This window comes from Henckelia pumila, chromosome 1, assembly GCF_033568475.1.
Source record: "Henckelia pumila isolate YLH828 chromosome 1, ASM3356847v2, whole genome shotgun sequence".
Taxonomy (NCBI): Eukaryota; Viridiplantae; Streptophyta; class Magnoliopsida; order Lamiales; family Gesneriaceae; genus Henckelia; species Henckelia pumila.
Window position 1 is genome coordinate 169,456,076 of NC_133120.1, and position 18,271 is coordinate 169,474,346.

General features: G+C 34.7%; 1 long non-coding RNA gene across 2 annotated transcripts; it reads right to left on the reverse strand.

Moving 5' to 3' along the window:
- Nucleotides 1–7,495: 7,495 nt before the first annotated feature.
- LOC140893534 (uncharacterized) lies at nt 7,496–11,019 on the reverse strand. Of its 2 annotated transcripts, XR_012153194.1 has the most exons (6): nt 10,849–11,019; nt 9,874–10,264; nt 8,479–9,107; nt 8,196–8,400; nt 7,931–8,097; nt 7,496–7,824 (listed from the first exon to the last, which is right to left on the reverse strand). It is a non-coding gene; the product is annotated as an uncharacterized lncRNA (long non-coding RNA). The 2 variants fall into 2 exon arrangements; XR_012153191.1 differs by having other exon boundaries at nt 8,479–10,264.
- Between the last annotated feature and the right edge of the window lie 7,252 nt (nt 11,020–18,271).

The following is an 18,271-nucleotide window of genomic DNA, read 5'->3' on the forward strand; positions in this document are numbered from 1 at the left end:
GAAATCTATATGAAGCAGCCTGAGGGGTTCACATCCATGGGAAGCGAGCATAAGGTATGCAAGCTTCAGAGATCAATTTATGGTCTAAAACAAGCATCAAGAAGTTGGAACCAGAAATTTGATGAAACAATAAAAGATTTTGGTTTCATCAAGAACCCGGAGGAACCGTGCGTGTACAAGAAAGTAGTTAAGGATGCTGTGACATTCTTAGTACTTTATGTTGATGACATCCTACTCATTGGGAATGATGTAGGGATGTTGCAGTCAACAAAGATATGGTTATCAGGTAGATTTTCGATGAAGGATTTGGGAGAGGCATCCTACATTCTTGGGATACAGATCTATAGAGATAGGTCTAAGAGAATGATAGGACTCACTCAATCAACCTACATCGATACCATATTGAAACGGTTTTCAATGGATGGGTCCAAAAGAGGACATCTACCCATGTGTCATGGAGTTTCTCTATCCAAGTCTATGTGTCCCAAGACTGATGAAGAGATAGAGAATATGACACATGTACCATATGCGTCAGCTATAGGTAGTATCATGTATGGGATGATATCTACCAGACCGGATGTAGCATTTGCTCTGAGTGTCACGAGCAGATATCAGTCTAATCCTGGTCAAATGCATTGGAAAGCCGTGAAGGACATTCTTAAGTACTTGCGAAGGACTAAGAATATGTTCATGGTTTATGAAGGACGAGAACTCAAATTGGAAGGCTATACCGACTCTAGCTTCCAAAGTGATGTGGATGACTCGAAGTCAACCTCTGGATTTGTGTTCATGCTCAATGGCGGTGCTGTCTCTTGGAAGAGTTCCAAGCAGGACACCACAGCGGATTCCACCACTGAGGCTGAATACATTGCAGCATCAGCTGCTGCTAAAGAGGCCGTTTGGATGAGGAATTTCGTCCAAGAGTTGGGCGTCATTCCTGAATTTGTTGGTCCAGTCCCGGTGTACTGCGACAACACGGGTGCCGTTGCTCAAGCAAAGGAACCAAGGTCTCATCAAAGATCCAAACACGTACTGAGGAAATACCACATAATCCGGGAGATTGTGGAAAGAGGAGACATCATTGTCGAACGAGTGGCCTCTGCAGACAATATCGCTGATCCGCTTACTAAGCCCTTGCCAGGACCATTGTTTGACAAACATCGCGAAGCAATGGGTCTACGTAGTATGACTAGTTGGCTATAGGGCAAGTGGGAGATTGTAAGAGTGGGTGCCCAGTGAGCCAACTGTGTGGCTATGGGCTTTGATGACTCTTTGTATAAACAATCTTTTGTTTAATATTATTTACACTTTTATGGCAATGACTTTATATTACTTCATATTGTTATATTGTGATATACTATTGTTGTTTTGATAAAGACCTTGAATATACTATAGTGTATGTAAGATGTGGTAGAACATGGAGATGTCTATCATGAAATACATCTTATAGTCACTGTATGTTCTAAAACCGTTCCTAGTCGATTGAGCCGTCCGATAATAAGGATAAGGATCGCTCGAGTTTGAGACTAGCATTTGCGATGCGGAGTACCACGTTTCATTGGTAAGGAACATGGAGATGTTCGAAGCATGCAAATGGATATTCATAGGATGAATAATCGAACTACCCTATCCGGACTTTCCAAGTGGTTATCACTTATCGAGTGGATTAAGTCCGCGGTTTTGGTTGTACACCATTAGTCCTTACGACTTGAAACATCATGGAGACTCTATATGCTAGTGCTGTGCTTTGACTCGTTTACCGACTCTATGGGGGTCATCAGGTGTCGAGATTGGGTACAGTTACGACACATATAGGAGTCAATGCATTGTTGTCAAGGATTCACCACATACTTGCGAGTGTGGATATCCTATGCGATCTGAGGAGATATTAGTGTGATAAATCTCTGGCCAGAGTAATTGATGTGATTTAAGAAATGGTTTCTTAGTAGCACATGCGATGTCACTAATTTGATCTTCAAGATGTATTGCATAGTTATCGAATCTTGAGCGACTCTCGATATACCAATGGTGGTTGATTCGATCGGGATATATGGATGAAGGGACCGTACTGTACGCTAACCAAAATCTACTGGTTCTTGTAGGCACTATCAGTGATACCTAGGGAATCATGGGGCGATGTTGCTAGGCGCTTTACCATGATTCGTTGGGCAAGTCGGAAAGTGTTGTTCCGAGTCACAAGGAGTTGTGAGCCCACGGCTAGCTGTATCCCTGAACCATTGAGGGTCACACAGTGTAATGGAGTTTTAATCCCCGTTGAGATAGTTAAATTTAAAGAGTTAAATTTAATGAACTAAGGAGTTGGACTTCTTAAATAAGAGTAAGGGAGTAGGATTTCCTAAAATGACATAGGGATGGACATTTTTGGAAACCACTGAATTCGGATTCAGGAAAATTTATTTTGACTTTAAAATGTGCAGAAATGGTTTCTGTGCACATTGGTGAAATCAGTTCATCAATCGGAGTCACGATGAATTTTATATTAATTTCTGAACGAGCGGGCTTTGCTTGTCGGGCCCCAGCTTATGACTAATGGGCCCTAAGGTGTTAGTGGCCTGCATTATAAATAAGTTATTTCAGTACAGAAATTACGCACAACAGGTCATAATTTTTGAGACAGAGCAAAAATCGAAACCCTTCTCTCTCAAAGAATTTTCGGCCGTCCCCTTCCTGCTCTGCCCGAGAAATTCCGGTCTGTGATTTTTAATTGCAGTCAGGAATAACGAATCAGATTCGTTTAATCTCTTCGCAGAAAACTTCTGATAGATTTTCTAGTGCAATCTATCAGAGGGATTTAAACCTCTGTTCGTGGACTTGATTGAAGGAGTTCATCGGTTCCAGGGAGAGACAACAAGAGCAGATCAAATCTGTTGGTGTCCATTAATCTCGTTGCGAGATTGGAGGTAAAATTTAATAACTGTTATTTAAATTTTACACACACAATAATTTAATCGTTGAACGGTTGATACCCACACTATGGAATTGTTCCATAACAAAATTTTTAAACTTCCGCTGCACCGGGTATCAATCGTGATTGATCTGACCGCCAGCGTTTTTCAACAATTTACCATAATTTACTATAATATATTTTTTCCGAGATGTTGAGAACTGAGAAGTTTTTACAATCATTTCGACCTAAGATCTATCTTAAACTTGAAACTATGTGCAGTAGTGTGTGCTTAAGATAAATTATGTGCCAAAATAAAATAACAGAATTTTTTTTTGTCAATTTACGTGAAAAATATATAAACGATACTAGTTTGTTTGTTTATTTGATATGGATATATATAGTTTTAGAAGATTCAAAACGATGGGAGAAGATTTGCAGGTATATCATAATGTGTTCCTAGACGAGTAACTCTTAAATGTTTGGTGTCCATTGATAGAAGAACAAAATGTCTTCCTCACCAAGTGTTTGGAAGCAAAAAATCCAGAGTTGCTCTATCAAAAAGCACTTGTAAGTTTCTTACCAACTTGAATAATATGGTTCTAATGATCGTTAATTAGTAACTTTAAATTTTGTTGATTCAGCATGATTAATTCAATGGATCGGATTTTGAATCGGCTTGCACACAACCATCGAAAGCAGTGCATTCAGGACACTTCGGGATGTTGTACGCCACGGGAATCATATTCATTTTGAATGGTGATGAGAATTTAAAGAGATAAGGTATGAACTATTTCATACTATGTAAAATTTGGCTGAGATGAATTTGTATAGAAAAAAAAACAAAACAAATTTTGAGTAGAATATGGGTGAAAAATTTTATTTTGAACCAATTACGCATATCTTGCGAAACCCAACACCAAAACCATTGGAGATCTGGATGGAGAGATATGCACAATATATTGAAGTGTCCTGCTTGCTGTGCAGATAGAGAATTTTGCTACTTGAGATGACATAGAACTTAGACATTTCTTTATTTTTTCAATGAAATGAAGTGAAATGTCTTAAATAGTGGTAACCGTGGATGCTTATATTATGACTTTGTTAGGGCACTCACAATGGGTGTTAAATGGGTGTTAATAACACCAATTTAACACTCATTCCCCATTATTCTTCATTATGAGTGGACGTTATTAATGCCCACTCATAAGATAGAGAGATGGACGTTCAGAGTATTGAACGTCTCTCTCTTTCTTTTTTATTTTTTGTGTACGCGCCTCTGGAAGCGTCGTGGAGCGCTCACGAGGGGCCCATGCGTCTGCAGACTTGTTTTTTTTTAATTTTTTTAATGGAATTATTTTATGATTTGGGTACAAGTTTTCTCCCAACGTATTGATTTTGTATTTTTATTATATTTTTAATTACAATTTAATTTTTTTTATTAAATTTGAATTAAATAAAATATTTAAAAAATTTGTAATGGCTAGTTAACGACTAGTTTGAAATCCCATTTATAAATACTTATCAATGTGTACACATAATTTCATTTCAACTCACTACACTCTCCAATTCTACTCTTTATATTCTCTCCATCTAATTTTTTTTAAGTTCCTACAATCTTATTTTCTATCCAAAATGAATGAAATATGAGGGCATTTATTACAAATTTATTGAATTCTACACACAATCCGCAAGAAAATTCATCTTCTCAAAATCCACAAATTCCACCAAATCATCAATATCCACATTCATTTCCAAATATGTAGTTTCCTCCACAAAATGTTCAAAATTTCCAAGGTTTTGAAAATTTTATGAATCGTCCGAATTATGCCCCCGAGGTCCTCATCAACCGCTTCCAGCCGAATATTGGCAAAACATGAGTCATCCAAATTTCACGCCGTCGGTTGTCCAAGGCTATGGTACCCCACACACAACTGGTATGAATTTTCCATCTCCAATGCCGAATGAACATGCAAATCCGAATTTTGTCCCGGAGACTCAACTTTTCTATCATGAATCCCCAATCAAGGTGGTCAATTTAGAAAAAATAGTTTCAAATGCTGAGGGTACAAGAAAGCGTTCAACTTGGACAAAGGTTGAATACAAGATGTTGGCAAAAAGTTTTGTCACAATCAGCGATGATCCAATAATCGAAAATGATCAGAAGGCGGATGCTTTTTGGGGAGTTGTTGTCACCTACTACAATGAGAATCGTCCTTCAGGTTCAAACAACATAAGGGAAAATGTTATACGATCACATTGGCATAACACAATCCAAAATAAGGTAAATCGATTCAATGCAAATTACAATAGTATTTACAGTTCATATCGCAGTGATCACAGTGACGAAGATATATTGAGGTTTGCGTACAAAAAATGTCACGACGAAAACAATGGCGTTGCATTCAATCTCGAGCATGTGTGGAGAATTGTCAAAGATCATCCAATGTTTACTCCACAATCCAATGCTCACTTTGTGGCCACAAAGAAGACGAGGACCACGGAGTCTTAAGCAAGCAACACATCCTCCAACCAAAATGTGAGTATAGACATAACAACCACGACTGTGAAATCTTCAATCTTCTTCTTCAATTCAGAGCTCTTGAATTCTCGTTAATGCATCTCTGAATTTTCTACGTGAAATTTCTCTTCTTTTTATTTTTTGTATCTGTTATATTCTCTCTGTATCGCACCTTTATCTACGCCTGCTTCTTTGTAAGCGTGAATACATAATTAGATAAGAGATAATATCTTCTACTATAATTAAATCTATCAACCTTATTTTAAATCTAGAAATATTATATTATCTCAATTCAATTCAAAACAATTTCTAACTAGTTTAAAATATTACAAACACATAAATAGGAAAAACAATCTTAACTATCAATCCTAGAAAAGTAAAAGACTAAAATAAATCTTTAACATGGAAAGATATCAACGAATAATTATTCTTTTCAAAAATATATTTGCACACAACATTTACCACAATTTACTATAATATATATTTTTTTCTGAGATGTTGAGAACTGAGAAGTTTGTTACAATCAGTTCGACCTAAGATCTATCTCAAACTTGAAACTATGTGTAGTAGTGTGTACTTAAGATAAATTATGTGCCAAAATAAAATAATAGAAATTTTTTTGTTAATTTATGTGAAAAATATATAAACGATACTAGATTGTTTGTTTATTTGATATGTATATATATAGTTTTAGAAGATTCAAATGATTGGAGAAGATTTGCAGGTATATAATAATGTGTCCCTAGACGAGTCACTCTTAAATGTTTGGTATCCATTGATAGAAGAACAAAATTTCTTCCTCACCAAGTGTTTGAAAGCAAAAAATCCAGAATTGCTCTATCAAAAAGCACTTGTAAGTTTCTTACCAACTTGGATAATATGGTTCTAATGATCATTAATTAGTAACTTTAAATTTGTTGATTCAGCATGATTACTTTAATGGATCGAATTTTGAATCGACTTGCACACAACTATCGAAAGCAGTGCATTTAGGTCACTTTGGTTTGTTGTACGCCACGAAAATCATATTCATTTGGAATGGTGATGAGAATTTAAAGAGAGAAGGTATGAAACTATTCAATAATATGCAAAATTTGGCTGAGATGAATTTGTATAAAAAAAACAAATTTTGAGTAGAATATGGGTGAAAAATTCCATTTTGAACCAACCACGTTTATTTTGCAAAACCCAACACCAAAACCATTGGAGATCTGGATGGAGAAATATGAACGATATATTGAAGTGTCCCGCTTGCTGTGCAGATAGAAAATTTTGCTACTTGAGTGGAATGTCATAGAACATAGTCATTTCTTTATTTTTCATAAAATGAAGTGAAATGTCTTAAATAGTGGTAAGCGTGGATGCTTATATTATGATTTTGTTAGGGTACCCAAAATGGGTGTTAAATGCACTCATTTACACTACTAGAAAAAAAGGCCTATAATGACAATTTAATGTGGACATTTTTTAAAAAGTGTTGTTAAAAGAATTTAATAATGACACTTATAAAAAACTCTTGATTAAAAAAGTAAAAAAATTATTAAACTACTTATAATGAAAATTTTAATAAATGTCACATTTATTAATAATTAAATCCCTTGATTTAATTAAATATGAATCATATTAACTTATTTATAATTACAATTTTACCACAATGTCATTAAACAATTAACTTTTTTATCTTTTTATTATTTTTTCCTCCTCTGTTTTCAGAGTTCCCCCCATCTTTTTCTCACTCAAATACACAAATATACATCGAATATTACACTAACACACACATATAAATATATCAATATCAATATCGAGTAAATAAAAAGAAAACCCAACCCTAAGCCCCAATCCCGTCGCATCTTGATTCCAGCCATTTCCTTCCTTCGGTTTTCGCCGCCGGTTCCTGCAAGCAATGTTTTTATAACCAGACCGATAATCAAACTGGTCGATCATTAAAAAACGGTTCAACCAGTTAAACCGGATTAATAAAAATTAATATTATATTTATTTTATATAATAAAGAAAATAATAATATATTTATTATTCATTACTTTATAAGTTTAACTAAATTTTTTAAGTAAAATTCAACAAATATCCATATAAAAATCAAATGCCAAATTCTAAAGTTCAAACTTCAAATTACACAACATATAATCAAAAGCTAACCAAGTTTAAATTTCCAAGAAAATAAGTTTAAGCATGCACGTTATAAAAACTCTCAAACATAGAGTTTAAATGATATATATGTCACTAATGTCTTTCAACTTTCAAGTTATTTCCCTTGCCGCCCATGCTGTATCCAATTCTTGAAGTGTTCTTTCACAATCATCTTCATCACCAACATTAAAAAGTTCATCCAATTCCAAAGAAGGAGCTTCTTGCATTTCACCAATAACTTTATCTAAATCTATGAAAAAAAATAAAAAAATAATTTTTTAGAAAAATAAAGTAATCGCAATAAAAACATTAAGATATTAATCAAGCAACAATTATTTAAAGGCAAAAAAATTCACCTTCTTCGTGAGCATTTTTTGGAAGAGCTTCCTCACCATAAAACATGTCATCTAACTCATTTATGTCAAGAATAGGTGAAGAGTTTTCTTCTTCCATAACCCAAAAATCAGTTTTATCAATACTCTCATAATCAATGGGATCTTGACAATTTTTTTGGTTCTCAAGCCTATAACATTAATTTAAACAAATAAAACAAAACAATAATGCTGAATTTTAAGAATTCAAACTAAAAAAAATAAGTTTGATGAAAACAAAAACTATCACCTTTCTTTTAGACGCAAATTGTAATGGACAAACACAAGATCATTTAATCTTTGATGCTCCAATCTATTTCTTTTCTTTGTATGTATTCTCTCAAACACGCTCTAATTTCTTTCACATCCCGAAGAAGAAGAAATTTGGCTTAAAATCTTAATAGCCAAATTTTCTATATTTGGAGCACTACATCCAAACACTCTCCACCATTCATCTACAATAAAGTTTAAAACAATGAGTGAAAAATCTAAGAAATATCACATGAATAACATTTAAAATAAATAATACATACCCGGTTACATACTCTTTGATGAATCTAAAGCAAGTTGACGAGCAAAGCTTCCTACTCTATCTTGATAAATGGATACTTCATCGATGCACTTTCTTTGAATAGTTCTATCCCTAATTAAGGTAGTGACCATCTCCACAAAGCCATCCATTATCTCTTTTTTGGTGCACATATTAACCTTTTCATATGCAAAAGCAGGGTTCAAGAGATATGCTGCTGCATGAATATCACGTCGAAGTTGCTTGTCCCATCTTGTCTTAATAATACTTGTGAAAGGCTTGTACAATTTCTTTTTACCCTTAAAGACATTCTTTATTTCTTTTTTTGCCCTATACATTCCGTCATAGACAACCAATTGAAGGCCTCCGATCAGTATCCATTATACGCAACATCCGTATTAGTGAAGCAATAACTCCAACTATAACCATAAAATCACCCCAAAATCTTGAATCAAGAACAACTGACACAACAACACTTGTTTTTTTGTCTTTAAAGTATCGAGAATCCTTAAATGTCTTACTAGTGAAAAAGGCTTGCAAATCATGTTGATGTTCAAGGATACTCTTCAATGCAATGAATGTGGTAGCAAAACGAGTTGGACCTGGACGCACAATCTCTGTCCATCCTTCTCTCTTTCTCAACCATGCCAACAAAAATCCATGATTGTAAACAAATTTTGTTACTGAAGAAGCCTTTTTTGCAAGATTGCTAACCAACTCCATTTTACCAATATCACCGAGAATCAAATTCAAACAATGTGCAGCACAAGGTTACCATTTGATAGAAGGATACTTATCATGAAGCAAAACACCAGCAGCTTTATAGTTGGCTCCATTATCGATTACCAAATGAACAACATTATTTGATCCAACCCATTCAACTAACTCAACAAATAGATTGCAAATTGTGGTGGCATCTTTCACAATATCAGAAGCATCAATCGATCTCACAAATGTTGTTCCCCTCTTGCAATACACTAGAAAGTTATAAGTTGTCTATTTGACCGATCTTGCCAACCATCAGCCACAATAGTGCAAACTTTTTCTTCCCAATCACTCCGATAACTATTAACTACAAGTTGTACTTCTTTTTTCATGCTTCCTAATAAATTTGTTCGCAATTGATTATATTTTGGTGCTTTATAACCAGGACCAACAACAGCAATAACATCCACCATTTGTTGAAAATAAACAGAATTCACAGCATTGATAGGAATGCAAGTATCATAGAAAAATCTAGCAATGGCCATATAAACATTAAGTAAAGCTTTTTTACTTACTAGAGCACTTTTTATATAACTTTGTGCACCGGCAGTAATTCTTGGTGCAAAATAATTTGTCATATTCTCATATCTTTTTCTTTTTCCCTTTTTAGAAGTTGCACCAAAAAATGATTTACCTTTTCCTTTTGTTTGATCACGTGGTGGATGTGTTTCTTCTTCTTCTTCATCTGTCACATGAGGACCATTGATATTATCATCTTCAAATGATATCGGAGCTTTGATTTTTTCTTCAAACGTCTTCAAATATTGTTCCATTTGATATCTTACATTATATAGAATTTTTTTGCATGGCGCAATATCTTCTTTTCTACCAGCTAAGTGTTTTTTCATCCTATTGATTCCTCCACCTCTCCACACATTATTGCAATGCAAACAAGTCCAACTTTTTTTCCCATCGGTGCCCACATCCTCTTTAAAATGAGCCCATGCTGGATCACTTTTGCTTCTCAATGATGAAATCTAGTTAGCTGTGGAACTAGATTGCTGACAGCCTGTTGATGAATCCATCTACACAAAAAAGGTATTTAATGATATTGAATCGATTATACATTTATTCCAGTATACAATTGCATAATCTCCAAAAATAAGCTAAATAGATCCAAAAATCTTATTCATAAATCATAAGTAATCAATAATCATATATACTGCCTATTTTAGTTCCTAATTATTAATCATCAATGATATATGCCTAGTGCCTAATTTCGAATAGCTCCAGCCTCCAAGCCTTCAACATCCAAAGTTCAAATATGTAATTTCCAAATAAATAAGCAAAAAAAAAAAAAGAAATAAATAAATAAAACAAGACCCGTATGCCATATTTCCATCATTTCATATCTCGAAAATTGCCAAATAAATAAGCAAAATAAAAAAAGAAAGAAAAGAAACAAGACCCTTATGCCATAATAGAATTCATATCTCAAAATCATAATTAACACTCAAAAATTCAGTCCAAATTGCTAATAAATATATAAGAAAAAAACAAGATTCGGGTGACATAATCCATATATTCACATCAGCACTATTAAATCATAAATCGATCATTTTCTAACAAATTTGAACATAAAAATTGAAAAAAGAGGTTATGAACTTACTATTGTAAAATTAGGGGGTTGAGATATCTCCAATAGATATAGCGATAGAAAGTGGGTGTCGAAAGATGTCCAAATATGGTGTCAATCTATTCTTTTGATCAGCGGACGGCAGTGCATAGGGCGGCGAAAGTGGCGGTCTTGTAATTGGGGATCGAGAATGAGAGAAATTGGAAAGCTTCTTGCTCAATATGGAAAAAATAGAACGAACCCAGCACCTTCTAATTTTTATTTTTTCAGTTTTTTTTTTATTTTTTTTTTAAAATTTGAAATAACCTGCCGGTTTATCGGTTTTATCGGTTTTACCGGTTCAACCCGGTTTTTTCCGGTTTAACCGCATTTCCGGTTTTTAGCATGCATCCGGACCGGTCTAACCGCCGGTTCTCGGTTGAACCGGCCGGTCCGGTTCGGTTCCGACAACACTGCCTGCAATACATTAGAGAGTGTCCGACCACCTCTGTTCCAGTAGACCCAAGCCTTGAATCTTTTGATTATGTCCTAATCTCAATAAAGAATCTCGAAAGTATACCCCTGTTTCGCGATCGAAGCGGCACATTTGCTTCCCCATTAAATAACGTTAGTTCAATCGACCATCTCGCTGTTCAATTTCAATTCAGTTGAGTCTCTCCGTTCAATTTTACGTCAGTTGTGGGCGTATTCACTCTCACTCAGGAAGGTGATGGTGAATCGTCTCTTTCTCTCTGTTGATATTTTTTTAGGGTACAAATCCTTTTAATCCTTCTGTGCGTGGCTTTATTTTGTTGAAGATTGCAATTTTTTTGCTTAATTTTACTTTGTTTTTGTTTTTTGAAAGGGGATTTTGGTATCTTTAACTCGCTGCTTGCAATTTGACATTGTGTATGTACGCTTTGTTGGTTGTGCTCGGGGTATTTTAGGTCCGACTACTGTGAAATTTCATATCATAGGACTTGCACCTGGTGATCGAGCAAATACTACCACTGAAAATCAACCTAAATATATATATATCAATTAAGCTCGAGTATATCGCAAGTGCACGAGTCAAGTAATAATATAGTATACATGAGTACGAGTATCGTCCCACAAAGATTTATTTATGACAAAATTACCTCAAGTATGATTCTTTAGTTAATTATAACGAGATATGGATAATAAATTAATAAACTAAAATAAAAGAATAAAATAAAAGAGAATAAATAAACTAAGTTTTAGAAAATAAATAAACGATTGTTAGGATCTCGGTTCACCTACCCCTTTTCTTCTCTAATGATTGAATTTTAATTCTAAAGTCATGCTTTTGACGAAATTCTCTAATCTATCAATATACTATCTCGAGCTATATTAATCTAATTAAAGAATTGTAATAACCAAGTCTCCTTAATTGCAATTGCATTAAAGATTTGTGGAATCCTCTAGCTTTCGACCTGGTGGACTATGACTATCAACATGTGTCCAACCTCATATCTCTATGCAAGTTGCAGATCCATGGATTATATTACCTTTTCAGGTCATAAAATTTCCTCTCGTTATCAATTATAACACATAAAATCAATAAGAAGTTTATCAAACTCCAAAATTACAATAAACACAATAATATTATCAAGAATGCTTAAAAACCAAATTTAATCTTCAAGAAGAAACCAAAACATAGTTTTGGGGGTAGGATCCCCTAAATCCCAACAAATAAAAATAAAAAGAAAAGAGAAAACTAGTTGTGCGGTTCTTGAGTTCTTCAAGTTTTCTCCTTCTTTTCGTTCTTCTCCTTGGATGACCGCCTCCTCTCTTGCGTTTCTGATGTGTGGAACCCTCAAAACGTTAGTCTTTCTTCTATTTATGTGGCCCAAGACTTATTTTCTTTCAAAACACCCGATAAATATAATTTTTCAAAATCCCGAGAGCGCTCGGGCGGTAAAAAATGGCCGCCCGAGCGCCATAACATTCTGTCCCAAGGTGAAATTTCTTTGTAGGTGTGCCCGAGCGGTAAGAAATGGTCTCTTGGGCGCGCCCCTATTTTTTCACAGCGCGCAACAATTTTTTAAAATTCATAACTTGAGTTCTAACCGTCGGACTGAGCTGAAATTTTGACAGCAGCTTTAAAACATCCTAAATACAATCTGGACGGTGGAGATTGGATTTGGATCACTCTAGTGTCAAAAAAAAATTTTGGACCATTAATTCTTCGTGATTCCTACTTGTTCCGTGCTCAAACTCTTCTTTTTCTCCATATTTTGCCTACAACCAACCAAAAATCATGAGGAGTGATCCGAATGAAACAAATATGCAATAATAAATATGAATTGACTTAACAACATGAAATCATGCAAAACAAATGCAAAATGATGGAATAAAACACGTAAAAACCACTCATGTCAACCTCCCCAAACTAACCTTTTTGCTCGCCCTCGAGTAAAATAGGTGATAAACTAACATGAAGACACAAATTTTCAAACTAATGCAATACACTAACATATGGATGATCCCATACACTTCAAGCCTCCGATAACTTCACTGTCTTGGAGTTAAAACATGATGTGCCTTTCAGATTTCATGTGAACGTGAGTGTGTGTGTAGCGGCTCCAATGTCATGCACTTCGAAAAGACTCCGTTTACTTGAGCTAAAAGATCTAATTGACACATCAGGGTAAATCTACCCCTTAAACACCCGTTCTCTCAGTTATGTACACCTTTTCACCTCCTTTGGAATTTCCAGAAAAAATAGTTAACATTGAATGATCCATAGATATTAATTACGCACCACCGGATTTTACATCCGGTAAATTTTTAATCACATTTGGTCCGCAAACTTATCTCAGATTTAGGGATTAGAATTTCAATCCCAATCAAGCCCGGATGGAATTATTGAAAAAATTTTCATACCCCATTTAACCCGCAGACTTAGCTATAACTTTGATAGGATTAGAATTTCAATCCCCTCGTCTATAGCCGGATGGAGTATCTTTGTTAAAAATTTGGATTTCTTATTGCAAGAAATCAGTTTTTCATGTTCCATTAAATCCGCAAACTTAGCTGTGATTTAGGGATTAGGATTTCAATCCCTAATCAAGCCCGGATGGAACATTTTTTAAAAACAAAATTTTGAGTGCGCTATGAATCATTCACTTTCCGAAATCATCAATGCATTAGTAGATTCAACTAAAATCACAAGGTATTAGTTTGAGTTCGAAAAACCCTTAGTGTCGTACAATGATCTAGCCACTGAAATTTTGTCTTTCTTAGTGCACTTCACCAATTGAACTATAGTGCAAATGAATATCCACAATCAATCCAAAGATCTATTATTATTTCAAAGGCTACAAATTTCAAAATTTTCTCCCTAATCATCATTAGCTTTTATGGTTTCATCCATCGGCAACATGCATGAGAAGACAAACTATATGCAATCACATAACATTATGCATGAACAAACATAAAACGCAACCTCCCCAAACTAAAATCTAGCAGTGTCCCCAATGCTAAATATAAAACGACTAACTCCTAAATGAGAGAAAGAAAACATGCATGCATAACGAAAACAAAATGCAAACATAAAACATTGAAAACATTGAAACGGAAAACTCGCATGATCAATCATCGTGGTGTATATCGATCTTTTGCTGCTGCACCACTTCTCTTAGGTCATCAATATTCCCATGTATTCACCTTGCAAAATTTTTTTTTGAGGGATTAAACATGATCAACTCAAAATAAAGCAACAACTAGATAAAAACTAAAACCAAATAAAATAAAATAAAATGAAGTAAAAATTTTGGGTTGCCTCCCAAGTAGCGCCTGATTTTCAGTCTTCAGCTTGACCCTCAGAAGCACTCATCAAAGAGCGGTTGACGCCTAAAGTAAGTGTCATATGACACCACTAATGGGTCTTTGTTCCATGTGCCCTCAAGCTTGGCCAGATTTTTACACTTTAACCTCGTCACCTCAACAACACTCCATAGCAGTTGATAAACCTGGGAAGAGAACATCGCTGTAGGTTCTCGGAGAACAAAATCTTGTGAAATTGGTGTTGGCGGTGTATCTGCATATTTGTCTCCTTTAGAACTTTCTCCGGCTGAGGTTCAATGGGAAGAAAAGACTCAAACACCTTAAGATCTTCAATGGTAGAACTTTGATTCTAAAATCTCCATATCATGTCCATTAATGAAACAAATAATTTAATAGGACAGTGGATGGGCTTTACATGAAATCGACAAATTTGAATAATCGGCAGTTTAATTCCTTTTCAAAAATTTCTGCTCTACACGAAGAAGATTTATTTGGATCCTAATGTTGACCTGCAAACTATAGCTGCATCTTGTAATGGTTATGTGGGGGCTGATCTAGAAGTTTTATGTCGTGAGGCCACCATGTCTGCATTGAACAAATCTTTCGAGGATAACCAGCATATTATAACAACGGATGACTAGAAGCACACTAGGTTTGTGGTTGGTCCAAGTATAACAAGAGGTGTCGCTGTGGAAATTCCAAGGGTTTCTTGGGATGATATTGGAGGATTGAGAGAGTTGAAGGTTTGAAGAATAACATTTAACTACTGATTAAAATTCTGGACATGAACTAGTCTAATCACATGTTTTATGCTGAAACGGAAAAAAACTTCAGCAAGCAGTTGAGTTTCCTTTAAAGAGTTCTTCTGTATTTTTTAGGATGAGAGTATCACCTATTCGTGGCATACTTCTTCATGGACCTCCAGGTTGCTCGAAAACAACCCTTGCTAAAACTGTTGCTTGTGCTGCCAAATCTTCATTTTTTCATTGAGGTACATTCACTTTTATCCCTTGTGAAAATACTATGTAGACTGATTCTTAACATCTTTGGATCTGAAAGAAAGGAAAAGTTACACTGCAAACAAAAATATGCTTCTGTAAACAAGTTATTCTTTAAAGAAAATATAAGAGCAGGACTTACAAATTATGCCATAAAATAAATATCATTCGAGAAGATTTTTCAAAGTACTCTGGCCAACTTGGATAGTTGGACTTGAGAGGAAACTTGTTGAGTTCCTTCTAAAGCAAGTTTTCTAGATAACAATCAAGTTTATATCTTGTATTTTCCATAGATTTTCTTGTTCTCTTGATTAGGGTACTTTAAGTAGATTTTTTAAAAACTTTGAATTGGCTGGAACACATTCTTCAAGCTTCATCATAGTTCAATACAGAGTCTTATTATTTATTTTATTCCAAGTTATCAATGATAAATTTTCATGGTTTTCTTTTGGATATGAGAAATGACAATCATATTGACCTTCAGAAACATTGATAGATGAATAAATGTTGCTTACTTTGATATTGTTTACCTTGATGTGACATACTGTCTTAAAGTTTACTTTCTTGTTATTTAAGTAGTGGTGTCTCAAAATTATCTTTAACTAGTTTTTTTTATTTATCATGATGTATTGTTGTTGAGAAATGAAATCAATATAAGTTATATTAATAATTTTTTTATTGTTGCTTTTTTTATTGTGTACTTCTTGTTTTTAATTTGGTATCGTAGCCAATCCTTTGAATTGTCTACCATTCCTTTTATATTATTGTTTTATTTTACTTATGCAAGTATGTGAATTGTATTTTTAGGTAGTAGGTAACGAGCAATGAATATTGGATTTTATGAGGATGTAGTGGATGAAGGTGTTCCACGAACCAGTTTCTTGATTTTTTTTTTTTTTTGTTATGTTAGATTTTGTTGCTAGTACTAGAAGTAAATATTTTTAGTCATTTAGAAGTAAAAATTTTGTCAGTAATTTTATCTGTAAGATTGACTCAAATGACATGCAACTCCGACTTTTGTTCCGGAGACTCAACTTTTCGATCGTGAATCCCCAATCGAGGTGGTCAATTTAGAAAAAATGGTTTCAAATGCTGAGGGTACGAGAAAGCGTTCAACTTGGACAAAGGTTGAAGAAGAGATGTTGGCGAAAAGTTTTGTCACAATCAGCGATGATCCAATAATCAGCAATGTTCAAAAGGCGGATTGTAACACCCCAAATTTATCTTAATTGACTTTAATTAAGATAATCGAAGATTACAGAGTTCAAGACCCGACTTGATTTTGATCAGAGTCCTTTTTGCAAATTTTGGAAATTTCAGGGACTAAAACGCAATTTTGGACTTTAATAGATATTTATACTTGGGATTGACTTCTTTTCTTCATTTTCATCCTCCTCCATCACCTCTCCCTCCATTGAAGGCGAGAAAACGCCTCCCAAGCTTTCCAGATTTCACCCCGAGCTCGATCCATATCTTAGAATTTACTTCTGAAGGCAGATTAGCGATCACGGAAGCGAGAGCTTCGTTCTATCGTAAGTATTTCTCCGATCAAATTCGTTCTATTTTTTGGATGTTGTTAGAATCGATTGAGTTGCGAGTATGTTGTTCTTGGCAGAGTTTTGATCGTTTATTCTCAATCGGTTTTGTAATAGGACGTCGTTCGGAATTGTTAGGAATTTTGGAAGTTTATTCTAAATTTGAGTTTTGAGATTTGTTGGGTTTGAACCCTTATGGTTGTTTTAGCATTGCTATGAGTTGGTATCGATATTATACTGCTGTCTGTGTTTCCTGTTTGATCAGGATACAGCCGTTATGCCGCCGATTTGAGTTTTGGATTGTCAATCGGTTTGAATTGTTGAGTCGAGTCTTCGATCGAGTTGTATGTTAATCTCGAGCCTTTGTTAATTATTTTTCAGATTGTTTGAAGGTCGTTGAGTTGCGAGGGTGCAGAAGTTAGATCATTCTGAATATTAGAGTCGGTATAGTATCGAATTCTTATCGTATGAAGTAGATTCGAGGGAGTATCTGAATGAGTTTATTGTTGTTGTTTTCAGGTTTGGAGCGTTGACTTTTTGAGAAGAGGTATAAGACAAATTAGAGTGGAATGAAACGTTTATCTCGAATCTGACTTGATTCGAGTGTTCAGGAGAAATCACATTCTTGCATGTTAATTGATTTGCTTGATTAATTAAGTTGATTGAGTTATGAACTGCATTGCATTCATATTGAGCCAATTGATTCGTTCATTTTGAGTTAAACGATCTGAGAATTATAGTAGGGGGCATTGACAGGCGATTTACTGCAATGACCGACTTAACCCTCTATAGTTGCTTCAGAGTCTAGGGGATTGAATTATACACTATCCACCCCGAGTGTAGAGTAGGTGTGATTTGTGTGATAGTTCATCCTCGGGATCCCAATAGAAGAAGAGAAGAGCTGATTACCTTTTGATTATCCAGACTTGATAATCCCAGATTTTAAAGTCATGCATTTTATTTTAGATTCCTTCTTGAAGTACATGATTGAGATTTGTGTATCATGCTTGAGATTTTATATCGTTAGTTGATATACTGAATGATATTGCATGTTTTTTGCTTATACTGGGAATGTTATTCTCACCGGATTATCCGGCTGTTGTCTTGTCTTTGTATGTGTGCTTGAAAACAGGT